General features: G+C 37.5%; 1 non-coding gene across 1 annotated transcript; it reads left to right on the plus strand.

Annotated features, from left to right (window-relative positions):
• Nucleotides 1-8,863: 8,863 nt before the first annotated feature.
• On the plus strand, nucleotides 8,864-8,965 carry LOC126000343 (U6 spliceosomal RNA). The gene has a single exon (XR_007492688.1). It is a non-coding gene; the product is annotated as a U6 spliceosomal RNA (small nuclear RNA).
• The last annotated feature ends 3,785 nt before the right edge of the window (nucleotides 8,966-12,750 follow it).

Consider the following 12,750-nt stretch of genomic DNA (forward strand, 5'->3'; position numbering starts at 1 on the left):
TACCCATCATATAAGGGCTAATATCTAAGATAAACAAGGTAGTAACAGATCTTAACAAGAGAAAAATCTAACCCCATCAGAAATGGGGAGAATAAATGAACAGACAATTCCTCAAAGAAGAAATACAAATGGCCAAAAGACACATGAAAAAAATGCTCCACATAACTAATCATCAGGGAGATGCAAATCAAAACAACAATGAGGTACCATCTTATGCCACAGAGACTGTCACAAATCACAAAGAACAAGAATGGTCAGTGCTGGCAAGGATATGGGGGACTCCCATTCACTGCTGGTGGAAATGCCCTTTTTTTTCAGCCTTTATGGAAAACAATATGGAGATTCCTCAAAAAACTGGAAATTGAGCTTCCATATGATTCATCTATCCCACTCCTAGGGATATACCCTAGGAACACAAAACACACAACACAAAAATGCCTTCTGCACACCTATATTCATTGTAGCACTATTTACTATAGCCATAGTCTGGAAACAACCCAGATGCTCGACAACAGATGAGTGGCTAAAGAAACTGTGGTACATATACACAATGGAATACTATGAAGCCCTCAGAAGAGATGATGTCATGAAATTTTCCTATACATGGATGAACAGGCAATCTATTATGCTGAGTGAAATAATTCAAAAGGAGAGAGATAGACACAGAATATTCTCTTTCATCTATTTATTTTAAGAAAAATGTAAATTTTTTAAAAATGTAAAAACATTATTGTAATAATACACAGAGGCAATAGAGGTAAATTTTATTTATTTTTTTCACAGCTCCATTGAATTTTTATTTTTTAAATATATTTTTATTTAAGTAACATGATTATATTTGGGTTACAGTCATAACCAGAACACCCCCCTTCACCAGTGTAACATTACCCCCTCCCCCTTCCCATCCCCTGCCTGTATTCGAGAAAGGCATTCTACTACAGTTATTTGTTTTTAAGTTCAGTAAGTTGTATTTTTTTCCCTTAAAGGATAAGAGTAAAAAAATATAGTAAAGGTGTGATAGTGGGAATCGCCATTGTTTGCATAGGTCCAGAAAAATGGGAAAATGGAGAAAAACTTCTTGACCTGATTACAAAAAGGCCTCACCCTAGAAGTTTATTGGCATAGACAGACTCTGGGTTCCAGGCATACTAGTTCGTCCAACTCCAGTCATTCTCAAGGTCCCGGTGAAACTTTTTTACACTTTAGTTATTGTAGGTATCAGATTCTTATATTTAAAGACTCTGGATTCTGTGCATTTCTTTCATCGATGTCAGACTGATGTGGAGCATCCTCTAGTTTCAGCATACCATTAAATGCAGAGCAATCTGCCCTGCATGCAGACGGTTGCTGAGTCGTCTGGGTGTTGGGAGCACTCTTTGGAGTAAGTCAATGCCAAAACAGTGGTAGGTCTTCCCTGGTAGAGGCTTGGATCCTGGTAATGTTATAGACAATTGTGGTTGTTTCCATAGATGGTATCCATTGTTCAGGTGATTTTAGAAGGTCTAGTCCACGATATGAAATTTGCCACAAAGAGTGTTGAGTTCAGCTGGAGAAATGAATACACTGACAACTACCATGACAATGGTAGTGAGTGAGAGAAATAGAATGCTTTCTTGAATGCAGGTGGAGGAGGAGGGAGATGGAGGGCATTGATGGTGGGAATGTTGCACTAATGAAGGGGGTGTTCTTTTTTATTTATATAACTGAAACCCAAATATAAACATGTTTGTAATCATGGTTCTTTAAAAAAAGTACAAAAAGTATGAAAAAAGAATATGCAAATTTAATTTTAATTAACTTTCAAATATATACTTTAAATTAACTTTGTAATCTGTATACTATGTCTCCAATATTTATATTATATAGTTAAATTGCTATTGATTATTAAGTTCTGTATTTGCACAACATGAGCAGAGAATATAATTTCAGTCTCTTAATATATTGATGCCTCTTTATAGACCGAATATGTTTTAGTAAAATATTTCATTCACACATTTATTGGTGAATTTTTGTATTTATGTCCCTCGGGAAGATTTTTTAGTCAAAATGTTCCAATATTTCCACATTTTATATTTTTAACTATTTTGTCAACTGTAGATAGAAATGTGTCAGTTTTTTATGTAGTTGTGAATTAGTTTCTCCTTGTAGTTCTGTCATTTTACATGTTTGCATGAAATGCTGCACATATACAGAATCATACATTCACACAAACACACATAACATAGAACTAACATGTTTGTTTATTTATTATTATTTATTAACATAACATAGAATAAACATGTTTGTTTATTGTATCCAAAGAAGTGTTCAGATTGTGGAGGCCCCTTTGAGCAATTCTAGGTCCAACAAGACTAAGGGTTTGTTGGTGCCTGAGTCCTGATATTTATAGGCCATACCTGAGTGTGATTTAGGGGACCCTGTGATACTAGGTATCAAATCAAGTGGGATGCATTTAAAGCATACACTCTAACCTTGTACTAACATTTTGCTATAAATTATTTATATAACAAACTAAAAACCTTATTAAACTCATGTCAAGAAACAATATATTTAGCTCTAAGGAAATTATATCGATATACTCTGCCAATAATTACACCATCCCAACATAGGTACATGATGAGGGAATTGAAATGACATGCATGAAGAACTATCATTAACAATAGTGTACATCACAGAAATTCAATAAAAATTAAAACAATTACATCCTTCCTTCTCACTAGAATAATCACATTCCTGAATTTTATAGTAATAATGTTCTTGTTTTTCCTTTATATTTTACACTTAAGCAGAAAGGCTTCGCCTTTGTTGGAAAAGAGAAATACTTTGTAATGCTCAAGGGCTTCTCTTGACTTTGGGTTCACTGGTGATGCTTGAGGGATAGATAATGCATGAATGAAAGCATGTAAAACATTTGTTTCAAACTATTGAGTTATATATCCAACAGTTGTCTGATTTTTGAACCTTATATAAAAGGAGTTTCTCATCATTTTTAATGACTGGCACATTTTATTAAATACAAGGTTTATATATTATTAAATATCATATTCATAATATTAAACCATGTTTTAAAAATACCTTACCATTTTATTAGTGATTTACAGTATTTATAATGTTAATGAGTGAATGTTCATGCATTAATTTTAGCACCACATCCTTCACCATGTTTACTTAATCTTAATCTATTCCTTGAGTAAAAGAGTAATATTGAACATATTACTATTTAACTGATTTAAGGAATTTCTTCCTTATGGACATTTTGGTTATTTCTAGTTTTGAGTATTATAAATAATATTATTATGAACATAATTGTCATTTGGTGTGCATATTTCTGTTAGGTAGCTAGAGTTGCATGTTCAGCTTCAATAGATAGTGCCACAATTTTCCTAAGTAGTTGGAGCAATATAGATGTCCACCCATAACTATGATACTTCCCTTTGAACTATATGCTCACTATGACTATCTATCTTGTTTTAGTAATTTTATTGAGTATAGACTATTGTAGTTCTTGCTTGCACTTCGCTGACTGTGCCTGTTTCCTTTTATTTTGAAATTTTATATCTTAATTTATAAAACAGTTATTTTGCTATTTTACTCTTGGCTTATATGTATTTTTCATTTTGCCTTGGAGGTTTTAGTATAGTCAACATCTGAGCCCACTGTCAATGAAATACTTTACAAACAGTGTGCTCCTTTTGAAACATCCTTTTGAACTTTCTTATGGTTATAATAAACTTGATAAGCAGGCTACTTTTATTTCACTAAAGTTAGTTATCTACTTTTACTTCATGACTAGTGTCTTCATGGTCCTGTTTGTAAAGTATTTCTGGGGTTGGGTGAGAACTTTCCTGTATTTCATGCAGGACTACTCATTTTATCCCTGATAACTTATGGTCCTCTGAGTATTGCTGAAAGTAGCTCCACATACCACTGGCGATGGCTTCAACAGCCTCATATTCTGTAGAAGACAATGCTGATGATGTCTTACCCTGGATAATTTTCACTTGTGATGAGGTGAAAAGTAGAGAACTGGAGATGGTTAGGGTAAGGCCTTTGGGAGCGATTGCAGTGAGGGGACCCTATTATCAAGGGAGTTTTATTTAAACAGTTATACAGCCAACAGGATTTACCTGCACATGGGAAGATTGAACAAAGGGAACTTAAGGTCCATACTGGCCAGGTGTATAAGTTCGGTCTGCAGACGTGACCTATGTGACTAGGAGGAAGCACAGGAGGTGGGCTCCATTGCGACATCCCAGATGTTTTCTCTAACAGGCACTCATCCTGCTCTTTCCCAGCTGGGGTGGGCCTGCCTCCTTTCAAGGCCTCTGTTCAACAGACATTAGAGTCTGCCCTGTTAGAATGGTAATCTCAACAAGATCCAAACCTGTCTTTGAAAGGCTCTAGCTACATCTCCCCCTCTTGTATTTTATTTCAGAGGTCATAAAATGCTCAGGCATTTAAGGAATGACGGCCTCATATCTCTGAACAGTAAACTGATGTACCATCACATGGATTATTCCCCTTAAGCAGGTCTTGGAGACTCTCACGAGGCAGAAAGCAATAAGTAACAGAAAACCAATCAGAACAATTCGTAAATGAATAAAGTCCAGGGGGGTAACTTACTCAGGAAACATGAGAGAAGTCCCTGACTGGAAATAGATTTCTAAGTTCATCTCAAATATTTATTTGGTATTTGCTATATTCTATAGCCCCAAAATCATTGATATAGTATCATATCAGCATTGCTCCTTTACAAACACTCATATCCCCCTTTTGTCCACAGGGCTGCCTGACTTGCAGGACCATCTCTTCCAAGGAAGTGATCTGTCATTGGAGGTTAGGCAATGAGGTGGTGGGGGTATCGATGATCTCCTGAAGCTGCTAGGCAGTCTTAGGCCAAGATCAATCCTTGGGTTAGTGTCTCACTCTAAAGTCCCACAGAGGTGATCAGTCCTGCTGCTATCAGCGAGGGAAGGAAGAAGCTCGTTTCACTCTATCTGTGTCAGTGACCAGAACATTTCATCAGGTCCTTAGAGGGTGAACCTACATTCCTCTGCCAATAGGAAGCAGCACTTATCTGAGACTTGAGACAAGGAGTTGTAGAGAGTAAAACTATACCAGAGGTAGAGACCAGGAGGGGGCAGTGCTCCAGGGCACAAAAGTTATTGGCTTTTGGAGTTCTTCCCATAGTAGGGAACCCTTGAAATGTGGTTTAAGTTTGTTGTCTTGGCCCTGGCATGGTACCTATGGAGTCAGGTTATCTGTGAAATTGACATGGACAGTGATAAAGATACACAGAGAAATTAATCCTGAGTTTCTGAGACCTTGGTAGCCTTTAAGGGGTTGAAGTGCAAACTTCAAGTACTTTAGCCAACAAGGGAAGTGTAAGGGGGTGGAGAAAGCTTTGCCTAGGTCTACGCTCAGCCTCCTTAATATGGTGTTACAATTTGTCTTATCTATCTATGGTCTTATTAAGATGGGACATTCTGTCTTATCGACTTTGTCCCATCTGTAGTGCCTGGAAGCTAGGACCTGTATACCTGGTTTTAATGTTCCACTGCAACATAGACAGACATATAAATTGAATACAAATATAAAGGTGGCCAGCACATATATACACATTTACACACATATACATAGTTGACCAAACAATTTGCTCCAACTGTTATTCTGACCCATCTAGGGATAGAACTGATGTGGGGCTGAGAATGGAAAGAACAATTCCCAGGGCAAAATTAACTCTGTTGGCTAATTAAAACTTTGTCCCACACTTTCCAATCTCACACATTGGACTCTGACTTCAGCTTGTTTTACATATGAATGGGTCAAAGTGGTTCATTGGTATAAAGCCAGCAATTATGGTCTAATATGTAAATCTAAGTGAGATGTCACCATTTTCAGTTCTCCTGCTCCGAATGAGTGAATTAATATTCTCTTAGACACAGGGAGAAGCTGCCCTAGAGGCCTATGATAAAAAAGAATCATAAAGAAACTTTAATTTACTATAATTTCCAATTTCCAGGAATTACTGCCAAATTCCTAGAATCTAAAAACTAAGGAGTCCTGAAGACTGTGGAAAAGTTTCTTATTTAGAAAATTATTTTATAAGCTTTTTTAACTCACACAATTTTAGTAATTCAAGGGCCATTATGTCACTCAGATGGCCTAAGTGGTTTCCCTACCAAATATAAGGGTTTAAGACTCTTTGCAACAGTAGCCCCAGTTAAAGATTTTAGATTTTTTTCAGCACTTTGTTGGATCTTAAGGTTATGGTTGGACACATTTTCCTGTAAAAATACAAGCATACCTCTTCCACAAACCTTCATTCATCTCCTATCTCCATTCTCCTTTATTTCTTTTTCTTTTATTTATTTACTTTTTTTGTTTTTGTTTTTGGATAACACCTGGCAGCGCTCAGGGGTTACTCCTGGCTCTACGATCAGAAATCACTCCTGGCAGGCTTGGGGAACCATATGGAGTGCCAGGATTCGAACCACCATCCCTCTGTATGCAAAGCAAATGCCTTACCTCCATGCTATCTCTCCGGCCCCTCTTTTTTTTTTTTAAAAAAAAAAATCAAATACGTTGTTGATTAATCTGGATTTTATCACTAGCATTTCCTGGTGTTTTTTAGCCATATATATTTTTTAGACAATATTATTTTTGCTTGATTCTTTTAGTTTCATTTGGAAAATCTTTATTTTCTGTAATTTCCAAAACTTTAATTTTCTAAGAGCACTGTAACATGAGTCTAGACCACGGGGCTCCAAACTACAGCCCCTGGGACACATGTGTCCTGCTCAGGAAATTTATCTAGCTCACCGGGTGTTTTTGTTGCCACTGCCTTTTCTACTTAGCAGCCAACTTGTCCTGGTCCCATGGTGCGCTTGTGTGGAATGTGCATACTGCACTCTTCAACTCCCCTCCTCCACTCCTCAGTCTTAGCTGTGATTGTATGAGTCACCGCTTGCCTGTGCAGAGCCTGCTGCTACCAAAGGACCAAATAACAAGTTATTGGAGCAAGATCAACAGCAGAGCTGGTAGTGCTTGTGCCTTGCCAGCATCTGACCCGGGTTCAATCCCTGGAATCCCATTTGGTCCCGCGAGCCTGCCAGGAGTGTTTTCTGAGAACAGAGTCAGGAATAACTCCTGAGCACTTCCGAGTGTGGTCCAAAAACTAAAATAGAAAAAGGAACGGGTTAGGATTTACTTTTTGAAAATATGAAGTCTTTTTGTTTTTAATTTTGCAGTTAGTAGACCTTTTTTGCAGTTAAGGTGGCCTTTGTTTTATTGTGGGGTTTTGTTTGTTTGTTTGTTTTGGTTTTTGGTTTTTGGGCCACACCCGGTGGCACTCAGGGGATACTTCTGGCTCTGTGCTCAGAGATCGCTCCTGGCAGGCATGAGGGCCATATGGGATGTCGGGATTCTAACCACCTTTGGTCCTGGGTCTGCTGCTTGCAAGGCAAATGCCCTACCTACCTTTGTGGCCCCTCAGGGTGACCTTTGTTTCTGAAGTTAGAAGGTCTTTGTTTTGCAGATGGGGATGTCTTTTTTTAAAGTTAGGTGAGCTTTTAGTTTTATTATTTTTTTAAATAATTTTTTATTTAAGCACCTTGGTTACAGAAAAGTTCATGTTTGGGTTTCAGTCATCAAATGTACATCACCCTTCACCAGTATTACTTTTCAGTCATCAATATTCCCCATTTCCCTCCTTTCCCACCCACTGCCTGTCCTCAGTAACATTTTCATGGTATTTGTCAGTGTAATTAGTGCTCTAATTGCACTCACTACTCTTTTTGGTAAGCTTCATATCATGAACTGATCCTTCTGGCTCTAATTTTTATTGTCTCTGGATATTATTACCATACTGTCTTTTTTATTTAGGAGAGTTTTTTTTGTAGCTGGTTATTTGGTGGTGGTGATGGGGGATAGTTATCACAATGATAATGCAAATTGTCAATGTTTCGAGGTAATGAAAATGGTCAGCATTCAGAGGTAATACAAATAGTCAGTACTCAGTGGTAATGCTAATTTTAAGTGCTCAGTGTTATAAAAATAAATGATCAGTTCTCAGTGTTTTTATTGCACAGGGAGATCAAACTGGTAACTTGTCTAGGGCCCATGGGAACTTATTCTGGCTCTGCAGTTAGCCGAGTGGGAAACTCAATTTAATAACAGTGTATTTGTATTCTGATTGCTATTCAGTTGTATATTATGTTGTATATTGTATGCTATGTAAGCCCCAGTTAACACTGTCTTCTCACCCATGCAATTAGATTTCTGTGCGAGTTCACAGATCACAGTGCAGTTTGCATAGGATGGTGTGAACTTGAAAGGTGGTGGAAGAACAGGCTCTGTACTGTGCTGGTTCCCAAATGGCACCAGTGTGAGCCTGAGGTAAAAGTGGAGTTCCACCAATATGAGCACTGTTGAGGTTAAAATGATGTGGACTGGTGAGGCTGCATTAATAAATATTGATCAGACTGTACTGATAAGCAGTGCAAAGATTTCCCCCATTTTATAGCACCCATGCAAAAAAGAAATAATCCAATTTTATATTATTGGTACATTTGGGGGTAACAACAAGCTACACAAGTCCTATAACGTGGTTCCAGCAGAAACACAGAACCCAAAAGATGCATATCTACTGGAATTTTCTACTAAGCAATCCAAAAAAGGGGAAACTATATCTACATAAGGAAATGCCCAATAAATAATTATACACATTAAGGAAATACACTAAAGAAATAAACAAGAGATATAAATATTTCCTTTAAGACTTTTGAAATAGTTCAAGGGAGATAGAATCCAGAGCTTCAGACAGTGGCATGGGCTGTGGCAGTCTAAAAAACAACTCATTGCAGTGCTTGCTTCGGCAGCACATATACTAAAATTAGAACGATACAGAGAAGATTGGCATGGCCCCTGTGCAAGGATGACACGAAAAATAACTCATTGCAGTCATGGATCAGTATGTCCTAGAGCATAGGCTCTCTCAAAAGCTGAATCTGGTAGCTAGCAGCAGTCCACAACGAAAGGATGTGGGAGGGAAGGATGTGAAGAGAGTTTCAAGTTCCTAAGAAGTGAAGAACTGAGGGTAAAAAGGGGTTAAATAGAATGTAATAACAAATCAGGAGTAAAAGAATGAAAGGAAACAATATCAAAGGATATGTAATGTGGTAAGCAGGGGGGAGGGCAATATAAACAGAGGAAGGACTATATTCAACATAGACGGACCTTATGTACAATACAGATGAGCATTAAACAGATATTGAGGTGGCAACACCACATACAAACACACAGAGACATAGATCAATCATGAAATGGGACAAAGCACTTCAAAAATATGAAGCAAGATGTTATATGGAAAAGTTTTTCAATTCCTAGGATAATCACAATTGGTGAAGGTAAACTTGGCTGAAAAAAATCATAGGTTAGAATGTGCATGAACATTCTTAAAACATTCATATTTTCCAAGCCTAGAATACTATAATATGGTAATGAGCACTGTAAAAGGAGTCTTCACAATGGAGTATCATGTAATGGGTCTTGAGCATCCAGATTCATTTCCTGAAGTGAAACTGAGAACAAAGGCTTATGATATGATATTAAACTAACTTGAATTGAAAATAAGTTGCAAAGAAATACTCAATAAATGAGCACTGTAGCAAGAGTCTATGGCATGCAGATGCCTTTTCCAAAGATATCTGTGGACAGACACATTAGATCATATTAGCAGGCATACTCAAATAGAAAATGAATAGTTTAGAATATTTATGACATTATTTTTATGAACACTGTATTAAGAATCTAACAGAATAGAGCACTGTGATCAAAACTAGGGTGTTCAACCTATTTTTTAAGGACTACTGTGAACAGGAACAACTAAAAGTTATTAAACATATATTGGTTTAAAAATTAAAACACTAAAATATTCTTATCATGAGCACTGCAGTGGAGTCCATAGCTTCTGAATAAATTCTGCAGCTGTTTCTGTGGATAAAGGCATTAAAACATTATTATAGACCATTGGTTGGCAAGCCGAGGCTCGTGAGCCACATGCGGCTCTTTACACTTTTTTTATTATTTTTTTCTTTACACTTTTTTTTAATTTTTTAATTTTTTTATTTTTTTAAATTTATTTAAACACCTTAATTACGTACATGATTGTGTTTGGGTTTCATTCATGTAAAGAACACCACCCATCACCAGTGCAACATTCCCATCACCAATGTCCCAAGTCTCCCTTCGCCCCACCCGACCCCCGCCTGTACTCTAGACAGGCTCTCATTTTCCTCATACATTCTCATTATTAGGACAGTTCAAAATGTAGTTATTTCTTTAACTAAACTCATCACTCTTTGTGGTGAGCTTCCTGAGGTGAGCTGGAACTTCCAGCTCTTTTCTCTTTTGTGTCTGAAAATTATTATTACAAGGGTGTCTTTCATTTTTCTTAAAACCCATAGATGAGTGAGACCATTCTGCGTTTTTCTCTCTCTCTCTCTGACTTATTTCACTCAGCATAATAGATTCCATGTACATCCATGTATAGGAAAATTTCATGACTTCATCTTTCCTGACAGCTGCATAATATTCCATTGTGTATATGTACCACAGTTTCTTTAGCCATTCGTCTGTTGAAGGGCATCTTGGTTGTTTCCAGAGTCTTGCTATGGTAAATAGTGCTGCAATGAATATAGGTGTAAGGAAGGGGTTTTTGTATTGTATTTTTGTGTTCCTAGGGTATATTCCTAGGAGTGGTATAGCTGGATCGTATGGGAGCTCGATTTCCAGTTTTTGGAGGAATCTCCATATCGCTTTCCATAAAGGTTGAACTAGACGGCATTCCCACCAGCAGTGGATAAGAGTTCCTTTCTCTCCACATCCCCGCCAACACTGTTTATTCTCATTCTTTGTGATATGTGCCATTCTCTGGGGTGTGAGGTGGTATCTCATCGTTGTTTTGATTTGCATCTCCCTGATGATTAGTGATGTGGAACATTTTTTCATGTGTCTTTTGGCCATGTGTATTTCTTCTTTGTCAAAGTGTCTGTTCATTTCTTCTCCCCATTTTTTGATGGGGTTAGATGTTTTTTTCTTGTAAAGTTCTGTCAGTGCCTTGTATATTTTGGAGATTAGCCCCTTATCTGATAGGTATTGGGTGAATAGTTTCTCCGACTCAGTGGGTGGCTCTTGTATCCTGGGCACTATTTCCTTTGAGGTGCAGAAGCTTCTCAGCTTAATATATTCCCATCTGTTAATCTCTGCTTTCACTTGCTTGGAGAGTGCAGTTTCCTCCTTGAAGATGCCTGTAATGTCCTGGAGTGTTTTGCCTATGTGCTGTTCTATATATCTTATGGTTTTGGGGCTGATATCGAGGTCTTTAATCCATTTGGATTTTACCTTTGTACATGATGTTAGCTGGGGGTCTAAGTTCAATTTTTTTGCAAGTGGCTATCCAATTGTGCCAACACCACTTGTTGAAGAGGCTTTCCCTGCTCCATTTAGGATTTCCTGCTCCTTTATCAAAAATTAGGTGGTTGTATGTCTGGGGAACATTTTCTGAGTATTCAAGCCTATTCCACTGATCTGAGGACCTATCCTTATTCCAATACCATGCTGTTTTGATAACTGTTGCTTTGTAGTACAGTTTAAAGTTGGGGAAAGTAATTCCTCCCATATTCTTTTTCCCAATGATTGCTTTAGCTATTCGAGGGTGTTTATTGTTCCAAATGAATTTCAAAAGTGTCTGGTCCACTTCTTTGAAGAATGTCATGGGTATCTTTAGAGGGATGGCATTAAATCTGTATAATGCCTTGGGGAGTATTGCCATTTTGATGATGTTAATCCTGCCAATCCATGAGCAGGGTATGCGTTTCCATTTCCGTGTGTCCTCTCTTATTTCTTGGAGCAGAGTTTTATAGTTTTCTTTGTATAGGTCCTTCACATATTTAGTCAAGTTGATTCCAAGATATTTGAGTTTGTGTGGCACTATTGTGAATGGGGTTGTTTTCTTAATGTCCATTTCATCCTTAGTACTATTGGTGTATAGAAAGGCCATTGATTTTTGTGTGTTAATTTTGTAGCCTGCCACCTTGCTATATGAGTCTATTGTTTCTAGAAGCTTTTTGATAGAGTCTTTAGGGTTTTCTAAGTAGAGTATCATGTCATCTGCAAACAGTGAGAGCTTGACTTCTTCCTTTCCTATCTGGATTCCCTTGATATCCTTTTCTTGCCTAATCGCTATAGCAAGTACTTCCAGTGCTATGTTGAATAGGAGTGGTGAGAGAGGACAACCTTGTCTTGTGCCAGAATTTAGAGGAAGGCTTTCAGTTTTTCTCCATTGAGGATAATATTTGCCACTGGCTTGTGGTAGATGGCCTTCACTATATTGAGAAAGGTTCCCTCCATTCCCATCTTGCTGAGAGTTTTGATCAAGAATGGGTGCTGGACCTTATCAAATGCTTTCTCTGCATCTATTGATATGATCATGTGGTTTTTATTTTTCTTGTTATTGATGTTGTGTATTATGTTGATAGATTTATGGATGTTAAACCAGCCTTGCATTCCTGGGATGAAACCTACTTGATCGTAGTGGATGATCTTCTTAACGAGGCATTGAATCCTATTTGCCAGGATTTTGTTGAGGATCTTTGCATCTGCATTCATCAGTGATATTGGTCTGTAATTTTCTTTTTTGGTAGCGTCTCTGTCTGGTTTAGGTATCAAGGTGATGTTGGCTTCATAAAA

Source organism: Suncus etruscus, chromosome X (assembly GCF_024139225.1).
Source record: "Suncus etruscus isolate mSunEtr1 chromosome X, mSunEtr1.pri.cur, whole genome shotgun sequence".
Lineage (NCBI taxonomy): Eukaryota > Metazoa > Chordata > Mammalia > Eulipotyphla > Soricidae > Suncus > Suncus etruscus.